The sequence below is a fragment of the Moschus berezovskii genome, chromosome 1 (genome assembly GCF_049115385.1).
Source record: "Moschus berezovskii isolate FMDL1 chromosome 1, NW_MosBer_1.0, whole genome shotgun sequence".
Classification (NCBI taxonomy): Eukaryota; Metazoa; Chordata; class Mammalia; order Artiodactyla; family Moschidae; genus Moschus; species Moschus berezovskii.
In genome coordinates, this window is record NC_142460.1 from 14,496,588 (window position 1) to 14,517,976 (window position 21,389).

Below are 21,389 nucleotides of genomic sequence, written 5' to 3' on the forward strand. Positions count from 1 at the left end.
GAAGAAAGGCTCCTCCGCCATGTTGAAAGTCCCCCAGTCTGTGTACTTCTGTATGTCAGTTTTATTTTATGCAGTTGACAGAGGTAAATTGCTTTTTCTTTGGTTATTTCCTCTTCTCTGTTACACCTCTCTGCATTCTTTTGGTTTAATGTTAAAAGACTGTTTAAAGTCAATCATTATCTCTTATGGAGAAGGCAATGGCAACCCACTCCAATACTCTTGCCTGGAAAATCCCACGGACGGAAGAGCCTGGTGGGCTACAGTCCGTGGGGTCGCTAAGAGTTGGACACAACTGAGTGACTTCACTTTCACTTTTCACTTTCATGCATTGGAGAAGGAAATGGCAGCCCACTCCAGTGTTCTTGCCTGGAGAATCCCAGGGGCGGGGAAGCCTGGTGGGCTGCCTTCTGTGGGGTCGCACAGAGTCTGAGATGACTGAAGTGATGCAGCAGCAGCAGCATTATATCATAACTTTTTTCTCATACTATCCAACTCTTGTCCACTGCATTCAGCAAAAGGGCCCCAGACTTACTCTTCAGTTCAGTTTAGTTCAGTTCATTTCAGTCGCTCAGTGACGTCCGACTCTTTGTGACCCCATGTACTGCAGCACGCCAGGCCTCTCTGTCCATCACTAACTCCTGGATTTTACTCAAATTCATGTCCACTGAGTCAGTGATGCCATCCAACCATCTCATCCTCTGTCACCTCCCTTCTCCCACCTTCAATCATTCTCAACATCAGGGTTATTTCCAGTGAGTCAGTTCTTTGCATCAGGTGGCCAAAGTATTGGAGTTTCAGCTTCAGCACCAGTCCTTCCAATGAATATTCAGGACTGATTTCCTTTAGGATGGACTGGTTGGATCTCCTTGCAGTCCAAGGACTGTCAAGAGTCTTCTCCAGCACCGCAGTTCAAAAGGATCTTCGGTTCTCAACTTTCTTTATAGTCCAGCTCTCACATCCATAGATGACTACTGGAAAAACCATAGCCTTGACTAGACCTTTGTTGGGAGAGTAATGTCTCTGCTTTTTAATACACTGTCTATGTTAGTCATAACTTTTCGTCCAAGGAGCAAGCGTCTTTTAATCTCATGACTGCAGTCACCATCTCCAGTGATGTTGGAGACCCCAGAAAATAAACTCTGTCACTGTTTCTGCTTTTCCCCATCTATTCGCCATGAAGTGATGGCACCCAATGCCGTGATCTTAGTTTTTTGAATGGCGAGTTTTAAGCCAGCTTTTTCATTCTTCTCTTTCACCCTCATCAAGAGGCTCTTTAGTTCCTCTTCACTTTCTGCCATAAGGGTGATGTCATCTGCATATCTGAGGTTATTGATATTTCTCCCAGCAATCTTGATTCCAGCTTGTGCTTCATCCACCCCAGCATTTCTCATGATGCACTCTGCATATAAGTTAAATAAGCAAGGTGACAGTATACAGCCTTGACGTACTCATTTCCTGATTTGGAACCAGTCTCTTGTTCCATGTCTGGTTCTAACTGTTGCTTCCTTCCCTGCATACAGATTTCTCAGGAGACAGGTCAGGCGGTCTGGTATTTCCATCTCTTTAAGAATTTTCCCCAGTTTATTGTGATCCATGCAGTGAAAGGTTTTGGCATAGTCAATAAAGTAGAAGTAAATGTTTTTCTGGAACTCTCTTGCTTTATCGATGATCCAGTGGATGTTGGCAATTTGATCTCTGGTTCCTCTGCCTTTTCTGAAACCTGCTTGAACATCTGGAATTTCACGGTTCACATACTGTTGAAGCCTCGCTTGGAGAATTTTAAGCATTACTTTACTAGCATGTGAGATCAGTGCAATTGTGTGGTAGTTTGAGCATTCTCTTACTCTTAGGGGTCTCCAATTTTTGTCAGGGTCCATTCTGCTATTTAGACTTCTTTTTTTTTTTTAATTTTCATCTTAGTATTTACCCTTTTTTTAAACAAGTTTTTATGTATGTTTTATAATTTGAATCTTTTGTTCTCAATATCCTCTTGGATAGTATTTAATTCTGAGAACATTAGCTCATCTTATTTTTCATCTTTCTTCTGTCTTGTGCTTGAGCAGTTTTTTCAGATTTGTAAAAAGTTTGAAAATGTGAAAACTTTTTCAATTTGAAAAAATTTTTCAAGTTTTTCAGAATTTTTTTCCAGAAAATTCAAACAAAATTTTTTTAGCAATTTTTTTTCTTCTTTGAGAGTGTAGGTTATTGCCTCTTTTTTGAGTTAGTGGATTTCCTCTACACATCTCAGATTGTACAGTCTAAGTAGCTTCAGTGTATTTCCACAGACTGGATGAGTTTTATTTGTTTGTTTAGCAGTAAATACACACCTTAAAGATGAGAAAGTTCCTCCAGTTATTGTTCAGAGGAGAAAATGGACAGAATATTGATCTTCAGCCAGCTTGTGCTTTCCTGAATGTCTCATGATGTGCTTTACTTAGGATTTTGTCTTCTATTTGCAGTACCTGTGCCCACTGTTGAAGTCGCCCATGTCAGAGTTCCTCCTGTGATAGAATGTTCTCTTGTTCAATTTTAGTTTCATCCAGGCAAAAAAGGATAAAAGTTATTCACCTAAATAGTCAGCTACTCTCATTGGTCTTAAAACACTATAATTTTTCTGTTAACTTCCTGTGATCCAATTCTCCAAAGAACAACATTATCTCAAGATTTTTAAAGGTCTTTTCTGGTTAAAATAATCATAATCTAGCTGGCTTTTGACATTAGTATATTTCCATCTGCTTTATATCTTCCAGGAAGTCCATAATTGTCCCAGATTTCAGGTGCTCTTTTACTTTTATTTTTTCATTTGTCCTTTTCAAAGGAGTCTGAGGAGATGTGTTTATTCCACTCTTTTCCATCTTTATTTGTCGCAGCCACATTTCCTTTATTATTGACATTCAGTTCAGTGCAGTCACTCAGTCGTGTCCGACTTTTTGCAACCCCATGAACCACAGCACTCCAGGCCTCCCTGTCCATTACCAACTCCCAGAGTTTACCTAAACCCATGTCCATTGAGTCAGTGATGCCATCCAACCATCTCATCCTCTATCGTCCCCTTCTCCTGCCTTCAACCTTTCACAGCATCAGGGTCTTTTCCAATGAGTCAGCTCTTCACATCAGGTGGCCAAAGTATTGGAGTTTCAGCTTCAACATCAGTCCTTCCAATGAACACCCAGGACTGATCTCCTTTAGGATAGACTGGTTGGATCTCCTTGCAGTCCAAGGGACTCTCAAGAGTCTTCTCCAACACCACAGTTCCAAAAGCATCCTCTAATCATATGATGCATTCATTTTGAGTAACTGATTATGTTTCTCCAAATTACTATTTTTCAGCTTTCTATGAAATTGACTTGGGTGTGTGGTTGAATTTGTTACCATTATATTTATTTTAACTCAACATGATCATTGGAGGGACTGATGCTAAAGCTGAAACTGCAATACTTTGGCCACCTCATGCGACGAGTTGACTCACTGGAAAAGACTCTGATGCTGGGAAAGGTTGGGGGCGGGAGGAGAAGGGGACGACGGAGAATGAGATGGCTGAATGGCATCACCGACTCTGTGGACATGAGTTTGAGTGAACTCCGGGAGTTGGTGATGGACAGGGAAGCCTGGCGTGCTGTGATTCATGGGGTCATGGAGAGTCGGACACGACTGAGCGACTGAACTGAACTGAACTGATCCCCATAAAATAGATACATTCTTATTTTGTTTTCAGTTCAAAATACTTATAGCAGACATATTTAGATATGGTCTTCAAACTTGCTGGCATTTTCGTCCAGTCAAATATTATTACAAAAGCCTTATTCATTGCTTTTTTCTTTCTTTCTTTTTTTTTTTTTTTACTGTTTTAAGTACAGAATTGCAACCAGTTGCCATAAAAGATTTACGATTTCCATATCACCTTTTAGAAGGATTCATTTATAGAGGCACTCAAACTCTGTCATCTTGAAGCATCAGTAGCCAACTCAATGGACATGATTTTTGAGCAAGATCTGGGAGATGGTGAAGGACAGGGAAGCCTGGTGGCTGCAGTCCGTGGGTCGCGAACAGTGGGACACAACTGAGTGACTGAACAACACAAATGAGAAAAGGAGTTTTAATTTGAAAGCTGAGGCTGATCCCCTGCAAGAGTGGTTTTCATACCCTATTTGACTGAAAGTTTTAGATTCTCAAACATATGCCATTTTTAAAAATAGTAAAGAAAGCATCTCCTAATTCCAATATTTGATAAGTCCCTCCTTACCAAACTTGTAATTTAGTGCTCAGCACAAAGTATACATGTGAGAATTGAATATTAATGTAATTTATTGGCGTTTCTGCAACAGAGAAAAATAAGAACCTATCTTCTGTATTTCCATGGACACAAGTGTTCCCTTGTTTTTTGTTTATTTCGTATTTTAATTTTTTTGCGTCTTTATTATTTTAATAGAAGGATTCTTTGCTTTTGAGTCATATCATTCTCTTCCTTTCCTCCTTGTTTTTCTTTGTCCCCTTCCTTCGTATTTAATCTAACAGATATTTATTCAGTATCTCCTTGGACCAGGCACTTTGTATCCGAGAGATACACGGGTGAATGCATAAGCCATGACTTTGATCTTGTCTTTGTGTCTGTGCAAAGGTAAGTGAGATTGTAGGCGTGAAAAGTGCTGTAAACTGTAAAGTGCTGTATAAGGCGCCATAGACGTGTAGGTAGATACAGAAGTGATTCCATTTAAATTTGGGGTGCAGATTTAATGTTTCAAAATTAGCTCTAAAAGCTTTCTGATTGTTGCCTTAAGTACTGAGTATTAAAGTGGAGATAATTTTGCTGTTGCAAAAGAAATCTTCTCAAAGAAAGAACTGCTTTCCTAATGAAATTTTGGTTTAACTTTAAAGCTTCAAGCATTTCGGGGAATTTATTAAGTATTCAGTTCAGTTCAGTCGCTCAGTCATGTCCGACTCTCCACGACCCCATGAATCACAGCATGCCAGGCCTCCCTGTCCATCACCAACTCCCGGAGTTCACTCAAACTCATGTCCATCGAGTCGGTGATGCCATCCAGCCATCTCATCCTCTGTTGTCCCCTTCTCCTCCTGCCCCCAATCCCTCCCAGCATCAGAGTCTTTTCCAGTGAGTCAACTCTTCACATGAGGTGGCCAAAGTATTGGAGTTTCAGCTTTAGCATCAGTCCTTCCAGAGAACACCCAGGAGTGATCTCCTTTAGAATGGACTGGTTGGATCTCCTGGCAGTCCAAGGGACTCTCAAGAGTCTTCTCCAGCACCACAGTTAAGTATTAGCACTCTTTTTTTGTAGTTCATGTGCATGCATATGTGTATGCAAAGATCCAATGAGACAGTATGTGTGAAAGTGTTTTAAAAACTGTGAAGTGCTATACAAATGTCAGGTGCTGTTACTGTGAAGGAAGAGGATGTCAGGCGTGGAATTTGCTTAGTTAGGAAGGGTGCAGAGCCAGGCTTCTGTGGCCATACTGGGCAGGAAAAGACAGAATAGTAAGTTTAAGAAAAATTATGACTTCCTATACAGTACATTTGGAAGCACACTAGAATGGACCCCATTTCGAAAAATATCTTTTTGTCTGTAACGTGCTATGGCATTTAAAATTCAGCTAGGGACATTGTTTTTATTTGTTGCTAATAGCCTTGGACTGCAAAGAGATCCAGCCAGTCCATTCTAAAGGAGATCAATCCTGGGTGTTCATTGGAAGGACTGATGCTAAAGCTGAAACTCCAATACTTTGGCCACCTCATGCGACGAGTTGACTCACTGGAAAAGACTCTGATGCTGGGAAAGGTTGGGGGCGGGAGGAGAAGGGGATGACGGAGAATGAGATGGCTGGATGGCATCACTGACTCAATGGACATGAATTTGAGTGAACTCCGGGAGTTGGTGATGGACAGGGAGGCCTGGCGTGCTGTGATTCATGGGGTCGCAAAGAGTCGGACACAACTAAGCGACTGAACTGAACTGAACTGAATAGTGGTTAATAACATGCATTCAAAAGTAGCCTTTTTATAATGCAGGGGTTTAACGTTTGAAAGCAGTTTGCTGCATTTTTATTAGTTCATGATAACACATTGAGCTGGGTCTTGGTGGCAGTATTTTTATCTTCATCATCGTTTTCCCATTTTTATTCATGAGGGAATAAGGATCGGCAGTTGAATAAAGTATTTATCCCCTAATCAGTGTGTGACAGACTTAACCCAGACCAGTTTGTTCCAACCCATCTTGCAGGTTAAACCCCTGTTTGTTAAGCAACTATTTTAAACATAGAGAATTCCAAAGTCTGACAGTCCAATTTCTTTACAGGGCTCCCTCACATTGGTTGAAGAGGCCAATCTTATGGGTTGGACACAGTTAGGGAAGGTCATAGACAGTGTTTGATTTTAAGTATTAAATTGTATGGCAAGAGCTTTACTAATTTGGATAAGGAAGAAAGCAATATGGGTTGGTTTAGGTCAGATTATGCTTTGTTGAGAGGTGGGATTGTCCAGTTACTTTAAAAAGTTAGGTGAAAAAGAGTAGAAGGCCATTTCAGGGTACTAAAGTATTATGAGGAAAGCCATCATAACTGAAAGTGATGGTAAAATTAATGACATGATATGTTTTAGGGGAAATACTGGTAATTTCTGTAATCAAATATTTTCCCTGAGCCTCACCAGCTGTGGGCACACGTGGATCCTCTTTTGCAGCTGGAGTCTCCCAGGGAGGCACCCCCATGCCTTTTCTCGGCTGTCATCACCTACTCCGGTAGCCATTTATGAGCTGCTGCCTGACCTCCTGCAGTTCCAAGGCTCAGTGTGCTCCATCTTCCTCTGGTTGTGAAGGGAAGCCTTTCCACCATATTTTGCCTTTTCAGAGGGAGTCCCGCAGCAGAACTTACTCTTCCTTTCCAGAGGGAATCAAGCAGCAGAACTTCTTGGCTCTGGCCGAGCAGGCTTTTCCCCCCTTGACTCCCGTAGGGCTCTTCTTCCAGGTGCATTGGAGCTGACAGAGCAGATGCTTCCGAGATGGGCTCATATCTTGTCTACTCTCCATCCCCAACAGAGACCCTCGCTTTAGACATTTGCTCTGTTGTTTGGCAGTGGACTTCCCTGGTGGCTCAGACTGTAAAGCGTTTGCCTACAAAGCGGGAGACCCGAGTTCAATCCCTGGGTCGGGAAGTTCTCCTGGAGAAGGAAATGGCAACCCCCTCCAGTATTCTTGCCTGGGAAATCCCATGGACGGAGGAGCCTGCAGTCCATGGGGTCGCTACGAGTCGGACACGACTGAGTGACTTCCCTTCACTTCACTTGACAATGGAGCATCTGTTGCCCTCTTTGTATCAGTACAGTTCATTATATGGGCACGATGCAGTGTTTCGCCTTGCACTACAAAAGTGAAAGGGAAGCTATTCCATCTGCCTGATAATTCCCCAGGAGCCAAAGCATAGTGTGTAACCCAAGCTCAGCCGATCAGATGTTGCCGTCTGAGACCCTGATTCTGGAGCAAGAGACCCAGGAGAGAAGAGTGAGTTAGGAACCATGATAACTATGAGAGCGTTAGTCGCTCAGTCGTGTCCAGTCCTCTGCAGCCCATGGACTGTAGCCCATTAGCTGTGTCTGTCTGTGGAATTCCCCAGGCCAGAATACTGGAGTGGGTGGCCTTTCCCTTCTACAGGGGGTCTTCCCGACCCAGGGGTTGAACCCAGGTCTCCTGCACTGCAGGCAGATTCTTTGCCGTCTGAGCCACCAGGGAAGCCCATGAGAACTATAACGAGGTTCAGTGCTGGTGCCAGTGGCTTATAGCAGTGGTGATTCCTTTGCAGAGGCACCGGTCTTATAGTTGCCTCCTTGGTCCTCCAGCTCCGATACTCCCTGAGTCCTGCTCTTCTCTCAGTTTGCATCTTTCTCTTGCCTTCTTGCCACACCTGATATCATTCTAGCAAATGTTAGAAAGATAGAAAGTTAGAGAATGTTCATTTGCTTTAAAAAATATTTAGCTCATTAGTTTATTTATGTTTTTGCAACAGTGCACTCTGACTCAAAGCAAAAGACACCGTTGCAGATTTGGCTTATTGGACCATGCTGACTTTTATTTTCTTGTGCCAGATTCTCCCTAGGAGACCCCAAGTCAGCCTTTTGTTTAGCTGTCATCTTCCTTTACCGGTAGAAGTGGTACGCTTGCAAATACCTAAGCCTCGTGAAGACTAGCTCTACTTCTTTTCTGAATTTTCCGCTCACATGTATGTTGAGAAAATGATTAGGTACTATTTAAGTCATGAGGCGAGGGAAAGGACTCCCTAATTCCTTGTTTTAGGAATTTTGGATTCCTCTTCTGGTCCAGGTATCACCGATATTCTCAGTTAACGCTCATACCAGTGTCATCAAATGGACACAGTGGAAGACTTGGAAATGAAAAAAAAAAAAAATACTGAATTTCTTCAGTGGAAAGCTAGGAAAGCTTAAATAATACATCCCTCCTGGTGATCTGATAATTTTCAGATAATTGTCTTTGCTGCTGCTGCTGCTGTTAAGTCGCTTCAGTCGTGTCCTACTCTGTGCGACCCCATAGACGGCAGCCACCAGGCAAGAACACTGGAGTGGGTTGCCATTTCCTTCTCCAAATTGTCTTTGAGCCCATAGACGGCAGCCACCAGGCAAGAACACTGGAGTGGGTTGCCATCTCCAAATTGTCTTTGAGCCCATAGACGGCAGCCACCAGGCAAGAACACTGGAGTGGGTTGCCATTTCCTTCTCCAAATTGTCTTTGAACCATCTTTAATTGTCTTTGAGCCATCTACAATTCTGTAAATTGTAGGTAACTAATTGGAAGGACTGATGCTGAGGCTGAAACTCCAATACTTTGGCCTGCTGGGAGGATTGAGGGTGGGAGGAGACGGGGACGACAGAGAATGAAATGGCTGGATGGCATCACCGACTCGATGGACATGAGTTTGAGTGAACTCCAGGAGTTGGTGATGGACAGGGAGGCCTGGCGTGTTGTGATTCATGGGGTCGCAAAGAGTCAGACACGACTGAGCGACTGAACTGAACTGAACTGAACTGAATTGGAAGGACTGATGCTGAGGCTGAAACTCCAATACTTTGGCCACCTCATGCGACGAGTTGACTCACTGGAAAAGACTCTGATGCTGGGAAGGATTGAGGGTGGGAGGAGAAGGGGACAACAGAGAGTGAGATGGCTGGATAGCATCACCGACTCTGTGGACATGAGTTTGAGTGAACTCCGGGAGTTGATGATGGACAGGGAGGCCTGGCGTGCTGTGATTCATGGGGTCGCAAAGAGTCGGACACGACTGAGCGACTGAACTGAACTGAACTGAATAGAAATGGAAATGATTCTTGTCTGTAGATATACAAATACATTATTTCCTGGTGAGGTAAAATTGGCTTCCTTTGCCCACTGTTGAAGAAGACAGGTTTTTATTCTATTTCTAAGTTTAGTTTAGCATTTTTTGCTGCTTTTGTCTGTGGTTCTTTGAGCTAGTTTTAACATCTGACTGTTTGTCTCATCAATTAATAAATTAAATATTGTCTTGGACACCTGCATACTGTAAATTCGCATGAGAGGTTTTATCTTGTAAAATAATTATCCTTTAACAATCTCAGTTTATGAACTAGGAAATACTATACTTTTGGCCCTTAGTGCTAATGAATCGCAGGGGTAAAATTTAAGACCAGATTTTCCAACCTCAAATTCAACAATCTTGGTAGAAGAAAGAAGGGAGCAGTAAAACGAGCATCCTGTCACGTGTGCGTGTAAAGTTAGTGTTTTCATGAGCTTCGGGCTTCCAGTGTCTTTGTCTGTCACTCTGCTTTACACACCGCTGACGATTACTATTTTGAAGCACTGCTTTATTCCTTTCTCTTTGGCCATTTCTCTCAATGGCTTCTAGGGTCAGTTAGAATATTTTGAACTATGGACTTTGGAATTTAATCCTCCCATTCTAAGAACTGACTCATTGGAAAAAACCCTGATAACGGGAAACATTCAAGGCAAGAGGAGAAGGGGACCACGTAGGATGATGAGACGGTTAGACAGTATCACTGCCTCAGTGGGCTTGAATCTGAGCAGTCTCTGGGAGACAGTGAAGGACAGGGGAGCCTGGCCGCGCTGCAGCCCATGGGGTTGCAGAGTCAGACACCGCTTAGCAGCTAACAGCATCATCTTGCCCACGTGTCCTCCGATATTCTCTTACAGGCAACATACCTTGTATGTACTCATCCTTGTTTCCTCTATTGTGAGACCGTCCCAAAACCCAGCAAAGCCTAAAAGGTCACTTCCAGTCAAAGTTCGCTTCTCCCGTGAAGCTTTCCTGAACCTGTCTATCGTTGAGTCATTGTCCTTTCCTCTAAAGCTATATTAAGAGCGTGTGTCTGTCCAGCCATTTGACAGTCAGTCTTGCGGTTGTTTGGGGGCATGGGGGCATTTACAAATCATGATTTTAGAGGCAATATGGGGCGGGAGGTAAGAATACAGGCTTCAGAGTGAGGCTGCCTGACTCCACGTTTCAGCTCTGCCGCTCCCTCCTTCCGCAACCTTAGGAAACTCACATAACTTCTCAGCAGTTTGGTTTCTCCACTTCTAAGAGGATAATGAGATGTCCTAACTAGATTATTGTGACGATTACCTGTGCTAGTATATGTTGAGTGCTTATATGAATACTTTTGGTCCAAGATAAGTGTTGTATAAAACTTTAAGATTATTATTGACATTATTACTGCTTTACTCATTCTTGACCTATTTTCTGGGTGGAATTTAAAGTTATTTGAGAAAAGAAAAAATGTTTTTCAGAAACATTTTTATAGTGCTTGTCACAAATTTGATGCTTGGTATAGGGGAAACTGTTGAAGGTTTTTGAGTGGGGTTTTATATGTCAAAGGCAGTGCTTAGACACCATGCAGCAAGGTATTGAAAATGTTATTGAATCAGCGGTTAATTCAGTAATTACAAACAGGTGATAGCTTTTTATTCATTTTTAATCAATAAACATTTTTTCAGTATTCACCATGTGCCAGACATAGAGATCAATCATAGAGATTCAGAGCGAACAAGTAATCCTTCCAGTCTTTAAGGCACTTAGCATCCAGTATAGGAACATTAGTAAGTCCATGAACATGAAGTCCTATTTCCTCGCTGTATAAAGTGTTACTGACCAGGGTTCTTGGCCTTTCCCAATCATCAGAACGTTGTAAGAGGCCAGGCAAGAGATTCAGGCAAGGCTTTTGCTGCAGTCAGAGTTCCCTTTCTTGCTTCCTGAGAGCGAGGCGAGCTAGTTCCTTACAAGGGATGAGCGTAGGGGTGTGTGCAGGAGTCGAGCTGGGGGTCTCAGGCGATCTGCCTGCCCCTTAGGGGGTGCTGAGTGCAGGAGGCAGGCACAGGGCTCTGCTCTCGTCCCCGACACCCTGATTCTGCTCCCGGACTTCACAAGTGTCCGTTGAGTTTTTTCAGCCCTTTTGTGTCTTGTCCATAACATGTCCCAGCTGCACATGTGCACAGTTATTTTTAGCCCCTCACAGTTTGTTTGTATTCTGTTGCTCTGGGAAATGTTCGTCCACATACAGGCGCTGCAGCAAAGGGCCAGGCCCCAGCCCACCTCAGTAGGGTTTGTGTGAGCGCAGGAGATGGTGGGAAACAAAGGCAGGAACAGAACTGGTTTCTTCAAGGCGATGATTCTTGAGTCAACCCGAAATAGAAGGCCTTGGAAGGTAAAGGTATGGGAGTGTTCTAGCAAGTACGCGAATCTGTAGAGGCCAGACCTACATGGTGGCCTAGAGAACTGCAAGAGGAAAAGTCTTGACTATGGCACAAATAAAGCTGGAGAAGTAATAGGGCTCCATTGCCCTGGGTCAGGAAGATCCCCTGCAGAAGAAAATGGCAACCTACTCCGGTACTCTTGCCCGGAAAATTCCATGGATGGAGGAGCCTGGTGGGCCACAGTCCAGGGGGCTGCAGAGTCGGACACAACTGAGCAACTTCACTCACTCACTATTGCCATAAAAATAGCTTAGACCTTTTCCTGTGGCCAATAGAGAATGTGTGGAGATCTGAATTTCTATAATAAACCATCAAGATTTATAAACTATTGTGACTCTAAATTATGCTTAATTTTAATATTACAGAAGTAAAGAAACATTGTATGAGCACAGTCAGCATCTAGTGACCCCACAACACAGCGTATCCCGAACAATAATAATAACCAGTGCTAATGCCCACTCTCCAATGTATTCTTAACAGGGAAATATACCATGTTTGTTTTTTAGGGTAGCTCCTAGAATGTAGAATCCCAAGAAGTTTTTAAGATAAGTTAGCTGTATCATTAAGAATGAGGGGTCTGCAGAAATGAGGCATGTTTCAGAAAATATAGAGGAGAGAGAGAGAGGATGAGAGGGGTCCACAGCAAGGCCACTACTTGGAAGAGCCCAGAGTTGTTGCCAAGCCCGTAACTGCTTGCCCCACGACAGGCCAGTTAACTGAGGGATGTGTTGTGGCAAGGAACAGTGACTTTATTTGGAAAGCCAGCAGACCAAGAATGTAGCATCCTGAAGAACCATCTTGCCTGAGTTAGAATTTAGGCTTCCCTTATACTCAAAGGGCAGGAGTTGTTGCAAAAATAAGTTCTTAGAGCTGTCCACATAGGTCTGTTCATGATGTTCCTGTAAAACTCCAACAAGACAACAGTTATTTTCTGTTACGCAACTTTTTGTAGCTGTATGAATGGAAATGTGCTATTTATATCTTTGAGAATAGCCCTTGATAATGGGCTATTCTGTGTATTTCAGGCTATAGGCAACATTCTTAACTTGTAGCAAATGCAATAAAATACAGAGGCTACAATAAAATAAATAGATCCAATATGGAATCAAATTTGTTCTTCCCTATTGCAAAGTCACCAGAACCTCAAAGCAGTGGCTGGTGGCAGGCAGATGATCATGTAATGAAGACTCACTGACTGATCAACATTTGCTTATTATTGATTTCCTATTCCTATTATTGGCCTCGTGTTTATGGCAGAAAATCATAAAATAAGAAATGCTGTGGGAAGGGAAAGCTTGACATTTTGAAAGCTGTTTTCATTCCTCTCTCAAATATTTAACTTCTACCATGCTGCGTGTTCTTGCATGCATTGTCTTGTGTCGTCCTATTAATGTATTAAGTCTGATAGTTGTTCATCACTAATCAGGTTGAAAAATCATGTTATGTGTTGAACTGAGCTAAATTCTACCCTCTCTTTATTCATCTGACAGGGTGGTTTTAGAACAGTAAATTCTACAAATGTCAGTGCAGAAACAAACCTTCATTATAGAAGCAATTCACTAATATTGCATAAATCATGGTGAAAAACAAAGGATACTGCATCCTAAGAGGCAAACTTTTAAATCATCTGACAAAAGAATGCTCCTTATAATTTGTAAATATGTATTCACAGCTTGCAGTGTTAACAGTTCTTGTAGCTGCTGGATAAAAATTGTTATTCATACGATTCATGCAGAAGTGTGCCTAAGTCATTAGTTTCTGAAAACAGTTCATGTGTATATATTATGTATTTATAAACATACATAAAATTTTAAAATGAGGTCCATAGATATATATATGTATTTCAAACTCTCAATAGTGAAAACTGAAAGTTTCTAACTATCAGGAACTGTCTCTTATCCTCATAAAAAAGGCTGTATTCAGTAAAATATGCAAGTCAGCAATTGCACTCATCTCACACGCTAGTAAAGTCATGCTCAAAATTCTCCAAGCCAGTCTTTAGCAATATGTGAACCGTGAACTTCCAGATGTTCTAGCAGGTTTTAGAAAAGGCAGAGGAACCAGAGATCAAATTGCCAACATCTGCTGGATCATGGAGAAAGCAAGAGAGGTCCAGAAAACCATCTATTTCTGGTTCATTGACTATGCCAAATTCTTTGACTGTGTGGATCACAATAAACTGTGGAAAATTCTGAAAGGGATGGGAATAACAGACCACCTGACCTGCCTCTTGAGAAACCTGTATGCAGGTCAGGAAGCAACAGTTAGAACTGGACATGGAACACCAGACTGGTTCCAAATAGGAAAAGGAGTACGTCAAGGTTGTATATTGTCACCTTGCTTATTTAACTGATATGCAGAGTACATCATGAGGAACGCTGGGCTGAAAGAAGCACAAGCTGGAATCAAGATTGCCGGGATAAATATCAATAATCTCAGATATGCAGATGACACCACCCTTATGGCAGAAAGTGAAGAGGCACTCAAAAGTCTCTTGATGAAAGTGAAAGAGGAGAGTGAAAAGGTTGGCTTAAAGGTGCACATTCAGAAAACGAAGATCATGGCATCTGGCCCCATCACTTCATGGCAATTAGATGGGGAAACAGTGGAAACAGTGTCAGACTTTATTTATTTGGGCTCCAAAATCACTGCAGATGCTGATTGCAGCCATGAAATTAAAAGATGTTTACTCCTTGGAAGGAAAGTTATGACCAACCTAGATAGCATATTAAAAAGCAGAGACATTCCTTTGCCAACCAAGGTCCGTCTAGTCAAGGCTATGGTATTTCCCGTGGTCATGTATGGATGTGAGAGTTGGACTGTGAAGAAAGCTGATCACTGAAGAATTGATGCTTTTGAACTGTGGTGTTGGAGAAGACTCTTGAGAGTCCCTTGGATTGCAAGGAGATCCAACCAGTCCATTCTAAGGGATATCGATCCTGGGTGTTCATTGGAGGGACTGATGCTGAAGCTGAAACTGCAATACTTTGGCCACCTCATGCGACGAGTTGACTCACTGGAAAACACTCTGATGCTAGGAAAGGTTGGGGGCGGGAGAAGAAGGGGACAACAGAGAATGAGATGGCTGGATGGCATCACCGACTCTGTGGAGATGAGTTTGAGTGAACTCCGGGAGTTGGTGATGGACAGGGAGGTCTGGCGTGCTGTGATTCATGGGGTCGCAAAGAGTCGGACATGACTGAGCGACTGAACTGAACTGAGAGTCTTATTGACAAACAGCAGATGTGGTGATAAGGCAAAGGACTGTGTGATGTAATAACAGTGTTTCTATTTAAAAAGTGAGTAGTCAGGCTTCCCTGGTGGCTGCCAATGCCGGATCCGTAAGTTCGATCCTTGATCTGGGAGGACCCCACATGCTGCCCAGTGGCTGAGCCCATGCCCCACTAGTATCGTGCCTGTACTCCAGCGCCCACGACCACTGCTGCTGAGTCCACGGGCCACAACTAGGGAGCCTGCCAGCCCCGCTTCACAGTGAGCACAGTCACTGCCATGAGAGGCCGGAGCACAGCTGGAGAGGAGCCGCTGCTCACAGCAGCCGGAGGAGGGCCCGTGCAGCCACATAGACCCAGCATGGCCGAAAGGCAACCAGTCAGTCAGTCAATACACTGATCAGTGTTTAAGAAATGAGTAGTCCTGTCTATTCCGATGAGCTTGGTTTTATTCAGCTGATTTCGTGAGAGTTGTTCAGTCGCTCAGTCATGTCCAGCTCTTTGTGACATGGACTGCAGCACGCCAGGCCTCCCTGTCCCTCACTATCTCCTGGAATTTGCCCAAGTTAATGACCTGTGAATCCGTGATGCCATCCAACCATCTCATCCTCTGTCACTGTCTTTTCCTTCTGTCTTCAATCCTTCTCAGCATCAAGGTTTTTTCCAATGAATTGGCCGTTCGCATCAGCTGGCCAAAGTATTGGAGCTTCAGCTTCAATATCAGTCCTTCCAGTGAATATTCAGGGCTGATTTCATGATCTAGTACCGCAATTAATAATGAGGGAGTTCAGAGTAGGATCTCTTTAAAAAAACTACTATAAACTCTCATGGGATATGAATACTTTAGTATATATTTTTATTGTGGAACTGAGGAATATAATATCTTGTTCAGTGAATTACTAAGGTTTCTTATTTTTTTAACAGCTAGTTAATCAAATTATTCCTTACATTTTTCCAGAAACTAATTTGAAACCCTCTTTCAGAGATACAAGTAACTGATTAAAAATCAAATCAGTTCCCAGACTCATTCGTGGTTGCCTAGGGGGATGGGAGGAAGGGAGGGATAGACTGGGAATTTGGAGTTACTAGATACAGACTATTACATATAGAATGGGTAAGCAACAGAGTCACAGTGTAGCACAGGGAACTATCTAATCTCCTGTGATAATCGATAATAAAAAAGAATATCTATTAAAAATGTATATATGTATAAAACTGAGTCACTTTGCTCTTCAGCAGAAATTAGCACAACATTATAAATCAACTGTACTTCAATAAAATAATATAAAAACAGTTTCCATATTTAAAACTAAACCAAAAATGGGTGAAATAAATAAAAGTAGAAAATAAGATTAAGCCCCAAGGATCAGCTTGACAGAAAAGGCCATCTTGAGAATTTGATAAATGTGGTTCAAAATTATATCCAGATCATATATTAAGCACAAATAATTTTTGGTTTTTATTTTTTTAGATATTTATTTCTAAAGATGATTTAGGAATAATTAATAATCTATTTAATGAATAAACTTTACTAAAATCTTATATTCTGAAAAGAATTGTGTCTGTCTTAAAATTTACTGAAAATGTAAACAGTATGGCACCCAAGGAAAGTTACCAAGTTTTTATTACACAGACAGTTGAGTTTCCCACTTCATTTCCTTTCTGGAAGAATGAGTAAATGGCAAGGTATAATCAGTGTTGTATTTAGCTAGTGATCCTTTTCAGTTTTACTTACGGTTTTTAGGTTTTTAAAGTAATATCAGTTCAGCTTCATCTTTATCAGCTAGTTATTTTTATAGGTTTGATTTAACCCTGCAGTATGTACTAATGTTGGGCTTCCCTGGTGGATCAGCTGGTAAAGAATCCGCCTCCAGTGTGGGAGACCTGGGTTCAATTCCTGGCTTGGGAAGATCCCCTGGAGAAGGGATAGGCTACCCACACCAGTATTCTTGGGCTTCCCTGGTGGCTCAGATGGTAAAGAATCTGCCTGCAATGCGCGAGAACTGGGTTTGATCCCTGGGTTGGGATGGCAACCCACTCCAGTGTTCTTGCCTGGAGAATCCTGTGGACAGAGGAGCCTGGTGGGATTCAATCCATTGGGTTGCAAAGAATAGGACATGACTGAGCACCTAAGCACAGCACAGCGTGCGTGTATGTTACTCTGTGGAAACAGCAGTTTGGCGTTTTGTAAAGAGGCAATGACTGAGCCGGTTCGCCTGTGCTGTAGACCTCGAGCAGCAGTCGACTTCTCCAAGTAGAACCCCGGAGCAGCAGATTCAGAACCAAATCACTTCTCCTTCCCCACTCCTGATTACAAGTCACTTGAAATATGTAAGTTAGTAGAACTTGCTTGAGGGCAGCAAGGCAAGCCCCATCCCTACTCACTGGAACTCAGCTTTGGTATTTAACCTCCTTTCCCCACCCTTCCAGAAGCCACACATTCCCATTCCAAAACTGATTTTAAAGACTTTTTTAACATAATGATGCATCTTGGTGGGCACCATGGCAACTTTACAGTGAGATTTGTTTTGATCTTCAGCTTCATTTTTCAGCTTAGTGAGGCACCTTGTCCTCACAGACAATGGCCAGCAGTGTGGCCCACGAGACAGCAGACCCTGTTCTGTGAGCTCTCGTGCATTCACTGGGATTCTCAACTCTCTGTGGTCAAGAAATCTGTGTGGAGGCAGTCTTCTCAAAATACGACAAAACGGTGGGCTTCTCTGTTCATCAGAGCCTTGCCTTCGTTCAGTGTGTTAATGAGAGAGGTGCCCGCGCTGCTCTGGCAGGGAGGATGGCAGAATGACGGCTGGCTTTAGCTTCTAATCTGGCCTCAGAGCCAGAGGCGAACCCAGGAAAAGTCGGTGTGAAATAGCATGCAGTGGAGATACAGCGCCTCCTTTGACTTGGACTGCGACTTTCGTGGGCTTACAGTGCCGGGAGGTACACTTATCTAGCAGTTTCTTCTCCTATTCCTCCCGCTGTAGTGCCCTCAGAATGCCAGCGTGCATCAAGATACACCTCGCGAAGGGGCAAAAGCCGCTTCGATTCTAAGAGCATTGGGTGAGGATCTTCTCCTAAGTCTGGAAAGTGGAAAGCAGATGACCGTCACACCCTGAAGTTGGAGTTGACCCAGATGAAACAAAAAGTGGACTCTCTGCTGGAAAGCCTAGAAAGCTGAGAAGGAGCAGAGCAAACAAGGAGCGCAGATGAAGGATGCCGCGCTGGAGGGGGAGCAGAGCAGCAGGCGGGAGGTGAGACTCAGGTGCAGGTGGGGCCTGAGGATGACTGCGGCGGAGGGGCCCACGGCGTGGTGATGGCGATGACGGCTGAGCGGTGACCGCGGGAGGTGACCGCGGATGACGGGGAAGAGGCTGGAAAGAGGAGAATGGCCGCGGAGAGATGTTGGCGGCGAGAGTGACTCGGGCACGTGGTGGAGTTTGGAAACCTTGTCCCGTTCATACTCACGACGCGCTTGCCCAGGACCAGCGTTTTCACCCGACCCGCTGCGACGCTCTTTGAGAACACACTCGCTGTTCTGCCCACCCTAGGCCTTCCATGTCCATCAACTTGTACTGCCCTGTGCCTGGTCCCATTTCCATTCCCTTCGCTGCTCCTAGTAGTTACATTGAGTCTTAACTGATGATTTCTGCTTTGAATTTTGATGCCTCTTTATGACGTAACAGTAAAGAGGATATATGGTTTTTATCAACTGTCTCCAAAATAACCTCCTGTTACGCAGGAAGTGCAGTTCTTCCCACTTATACAGTAGTTCAGCAGTTGCTTCCCTGACTACAAAGATGATCTCCTTAGTTGATTAGCACCTCAGAGTGGCTTGAGTTAGAGGTGTGTGTGTCAGCCCCACATAACAGTGCTGTGCTCAGCGCAGATGGAACAATGTGTTTTGTCAGATGCATCCTCTAGAAAAAATTAGCAGTGTAACGACTTAAGATTTGTTTCCTAAAGTTGATACTGCGCGTTAGTTTTGTGAACAGACTCGTGTTTGGGACGTGTTTCCCACCCCCTCAAAATACAGATTTCCTTCATTGGGAGAAAACAAACAACAAACAATAGTTTGCCCTATAAGGCAAACGCTAAACAGACAACTTTGAGAAGTTACTTTCCCAAACCATTAACCTGCACATTGAAATTTCATTGTTGAAATTCTTTCCCTAAAATTGTGCTGTTTAATCAACTTTTTTACCCTTAGGTTACATACAATAGGACTTCCCTGTAGCTCAAATGGTAAACAATCTGCCTGCAATGCAGGAGACCAGGGTTTGATCCCTAGGTCGGGAAGATCCCCTGGAGAAGGGAAAGGCGACCCACTCCAGTATTCTTGCCTGTAGAATTCCATGGACAGAGAAGCTACAGTCCATGGGGTCACAAAGAGTAGGACACGACTGAGTGACTAACACTCATACAGACAATAGGTGTCTATAATAGCTTCAAGAATATAAGCAAAAATATAATATAATCAGCAATTATTCTCTTAGAAATGTGTATTACAGACCCACGTGCTGCTAACAATATTTTTATTACAATGCATTTAATTCTTCTCCAGTTCTTTGTTCCCATCTAATTAGTTTTCAAAATTTAAAATTCCACACATATTGTTTAAGGGCCAATTATGTTCCATTGTGTTATTTAATCTTCAATTCTCTCCCCTGAGAATATTAGCATGTTTGTTTTGCAGATAAGAAAATTAGCAATGTTAAAGGATTGTAGTAAGTGACAGGGAGGTAAAGGTAATTGAATGTAAAGTTTTAACGCTTGTAGCTTGGTTGGTAAAGAATCTGCCTGCAGTGCAGAAGACCGGATTAGATCCCTGGGTCAGAAAGATCCCCTGGAGAAGGAAATGGCAACCTACTCCAGGATCCTTGCCTGGAGAATCTCATGGACAGAGGAGCCTGGTGGGCTGTAGTCCATGGGGTCGCAAAGAGTCAGGCAGGACAGCATCTAACACTTCACACTTCAGTATAGCATCCCACCAACTGCTACAATTAGCACAATCCCTCATAGCTTGTCCTTAGTGGATACCCTGTTCAAATCTCAATTTTTATGTCAATACTCCTAGGCCCCACACCTTAATTCAGTCTGTTGGGGCCTTGAAAGCTATGCCCCCTAATACCATCTATTTAGTTCTCAGTACAAGACAGAATAAGTCCAGGATAGCTGAACTCTCCTACATCAAAACACAAGTTTTCTCCTCACTATGTTCCATTATGGTGATGTGTAGAGTCTTCTCTTATGTTGTTGGAAGAGGGTGTTTGCTATGACCATCATAGAAGAGGGTGTTTGCTAGGACATCACCAGATGGTCAACACCGAAATCAGATTGATTATATTCTTTGCAGCCAAAGATGGAGAAGCTCTATACAGTCAGCAAAAACAAGACCAGGAGCTGACTGTGGCTCAGATCATGAACTCCTTTTTGCCAAATTCAGACTGAAATTGAAGAAAGTAGGGAAAACCACTAGACCATTCAGATATGACCTCAATCAAATCCCTTATGATTATACAGTGGAAGTGAGAAATAGATTTAAGGGACTAGATCTGATAGATAGAGTGCCTGATGAACTCTGGACGGAGGTCCATGACATTGTACAGGAGACAGGGACCAAGACCATCCCCATGGAAAAGAAATGCAAAAAAGCAAAATGGCTGTCTGAGGAGGCCTTACAAATAGCTGTGAAAAGATGAGAAGCGAAAAGCAAAGGAGAAAAGGAAAGATATAAGCATCTAAAAGCAGAATTTCAAAGAATAGCAAGGTGAGATAAAAAGGCCTTCCTCAGTGATCAATGCAAAGAAATAGAGGAAAACAGCAGAATAGGAAAGACGAGATCTCTTCAAGAAAATTAAAGATACCAAGGGAATATTTCATGCAAAGAGGGGCTCGATAAAGGACAGAAATGGTATGGACCTAACAGAAGCAGAAGATATTAAGAAGAGGTGGCAAGAATACACAGAAGAACTGTACAAAAAAGATCTCCACGACCCAGATAATCACGATGGTGTGATCACTGACCTAGAGCCAGACATCCTGGAATGTGAAATCAAGTGGGCCTTAGAAAGCATCACTATGAACAAAGGTAGTGGAGGTGATGGAATTCCAGTTGAGCTATTTCAAATCCTGCAAGATGATGCTGTGAAAGTGGTACACTCAATATGCCAGCAAATTTGGAAAACTCAGCAGTGGCCACAGGACTGGAAAAGGTCAGTTTTCATTCCAGTCCCAAAGAAAGGCAATGCCAAAGAAGACTCAAACTACTGCACAATTACAGTCATCTCACACGCTAGTAAAGTCATGCTCAAAATTCTCCAAGCCAGGCTTCAGCAATTCGTGAACCATGAACTTCCAGATGTTCAAGCTGGTTTTAGAAAAGGCAGAGGAACCAGAGATC

The 21,389-nt window shown here is 42.9% G+C and overlaps 1 protein-coding gene and 1 pseudogene across 1 annotated transcript in view; both read left to right on the forward strand.

Moving 5' to 3' along the window:
* KCNH8 (potassium voltage-gated channel subfamily H member 8) overlaps nt 1–21,389 on the forward strand; it is a 495,092-nt gene that overhangs the window by 81,724 nt on the left and 391,979 nt on the right. The window lies entirely within an intron of this gene.
* LOC148778667 (heterogeneous nuclear ribonucleoproteins C1/C2-like) lies at nt 20–18,303 on the forward strand (annotated as a pseudogene).